We start from the raw sequence: 2,724 nt of genomic DNA, 5'->3' as shown, positions 1-2,724 counted from the left end.
TCAAGAGTTGGTGAAAATCTTTTGAGTCAGCCACCGTAAGTACTTTCTCAACTCCACTGTCACCGCCCAGCTGTTTGCATGCATTATACATCACTGGTTTGACATTGATTACACTCGGCCAAGTCTTTCACAGTTCAGCGGTCTGAGCACTCACTATTAGCTCACGCGTTCATGTGCTAGTCTGCTTATTTTGAGTCTTTTTTTTTTTAAATCACATGATAAAAAAGGTAAAGCGCGGCGATGTAGCCTTTGCCAGCATGCTGACATTTAGTTTAAGCTGCAGGAAAAAAGCAGACGGCTATACTGAATCCTTAAAGAAGTCCAGTGTCCCTTGGGCCATGTCAGCCGCCGTTACTTCTGGCGTCTGAGCAGCAACACATCGAAAACTGTGCCATCCCTTCTTCACCCAATGGGAGGGGAAAGGCAAATGTTTGTATAGTATGTAATTTATTCATCACGGTGGAAAAAATTGCAGAATTTGATCTTAAGATGCCAAGAGGCCCAACTCGAAGTGCTGCCAGTTGTGGGGGTTGACGGAGTAATGTATTTGCTCTTCTTAATAAAGCTATTTTTAGCACGCTGTGGTAATTAGTACAGGAAAAATAATCTGAAGAATGTAAGTATGGACCTATTTGGGCTTGTAGACCCACACAAACCTTGGACACTGCTGATACAGTGGGGGAAAAAAAGGATTTGGTCTAGACTTTCTATTGGATTTTTCCCCCACTGTGTTAGATTGAAGATCAAGATTTGTTAATTTGTCAAACCACGTGAATGGTTTGAAATTATGTTTCTCTCATCCTTGATTGTGGAGTGAGGGGAGGGGGAAGAGGGGTGGGAGGGAGGTTTGGGAGTTCAGCTTCCCGATGGCCCTGTGTACGAAACTGTTCCTCAGTCCACTGGAACTGACCTTAATGTTACTAAGCCAATAATACACGTATGCACTTTTATCCCCTATCATTTAATCTATCTATTGGTTAATTATGCAAAACTTCACTTAAATATACATCCAGACTCCCCCCCCATGACATGACTTACATGTTTGAAACCATAGTCTTAGGATAATAAAACGTTTTTTTCCCCCTTTATGACAAAGGTGTAGGTGCAGAGTTAGTTCTGATTTTGTCCAACATTCCAGTTTCGTGCTGCAATATTTCTTTGGGAAAATGTATGAAGAACTTACTGTTTTTGAATTGTAATTAACACAACACAAAACATTAATGACGGAAAAAGGCTATGGTGAATATACAAGATAAATGTATGGTACGTTAATGTCAGATCCAGGGGCTGAAAACCGGCCCTGGACTCTGACCAGCCTGGCCCAAATTAGCGTAAATACCGACACTTCTACAAAAAAACATATTTTAACCTCTTTCGGCTTTACCCAAATATCAAAGCATCTCGACTGTAGAGCAACAAGCTACAAAAGTGATTGTAACTTTTTGTCATGTCGCCGTATTTTTGTCATGTATTTGTTATGTTTTCGTCAAATTTTGTGGCTTTTCATTGCTTTTTTTCATTGCTTTGTCGTTGTGGTTTTGTCTCTTTTTTGTCCGTTTTTTGTTATGTTTTCGTTGGTTTTTCATTGCTTTTTTCCATCGCTTTTGGTCATGTTTTCATGTTTTCTCACGTCTTTTGTCACTGTTTTGTTGCTTTTCCGGCACATTTTTGTTCCGTTTTTATCCTCGTTTTCGTTGCTATTTTGACTTGCTTTTCTTTTAAGCTTTTAGATTTGGACAAGAGGTTCTTCTGTGCTCTTCCAGAATGGACATATGGCCGGTCCGTCCCTGGTCAGATCAGAAATGTGAACGAATGCAGCAGCTCTGTATCACCACATAAACACTGTACAATTTCACTTTGCGCAGACAAAAAGACATGTTAAAAAAGTAAAGGAAATATACATAAACTTCCCCCGTTAGATTCCCAAAAGAGAAACACAAGAAACCAGCATTTCTTCACATTGATTTCTTACCGCTCGTGTGTTGTCTTTTTTACTCACTCTCTTGCAGTAGTATCTTGCTGTTGACTCATCACAGCCTTGTATTTTCACACATGTTCGCTGCCCTGATGCCAACACTCTGAGCCGCCCACACAGTCAGCTCGTTTGGGATTAGCCTCTCCATTGTTCTGCCCAAAATCTGTGACAAATATCCCACAGTGAAGGAGGCAGCGCAGATCCTTATGCTGCCGAAATGTGAGCTTCAAATGATGACATCCTACTATTAATACACCAAACTGGCCTTCTATTTTCAGCACTGACATGTCGAACCGCAAATGTTATTGCCCCGTAGTCAAAAATCACGAAGAGTCAGATCAGCCAAGTTCACGATACTTATTTCTCTGGCATGCATGTTACAATACGTTTTTGACACGACTTCAGGGAGGAAGAAGAAAAAGGCGAGGGGGGCAAAAGTAACCAGATATCTTAATCCTAGCAACACACTCTTTTATCAACTTTGCCGCTTTTTCTCCTTGGAATACTTGGAAAGATGGATATTGCCGGACACAATTACCATACAATATACTTTCATTTCTGCAACAACACAATACTCTTCCTGCCTGGAGAGCTCATGTCATTTACAAATTGCACTTATATCTGAGAGGTTTGAAGCACTAGATAACGGGGGTGTTACGCACAGAACCACACTAAATGCTTTGACTTTTAAAGGCTTTACAATAGAGTGATATCACACTGAGGCGGTAATTTACCATAATGAGAAACAT

The sequence above is a fragment of the Gobius niger genome (assembly GCF_951799975.1).
Source record: "Gobius niger genome assembly, chromosome: 1".
In the NCBI taxonomy this organism is placed as follows: domain Eukaryota; kingdom Metazoa; phylum Chordata; class Actinopteri; order Gobiiformes; family Gobiidae; genus Gobius; species Gobius niger.
This window is presented reverse-complemented; position numbering follows the sequence as displayed.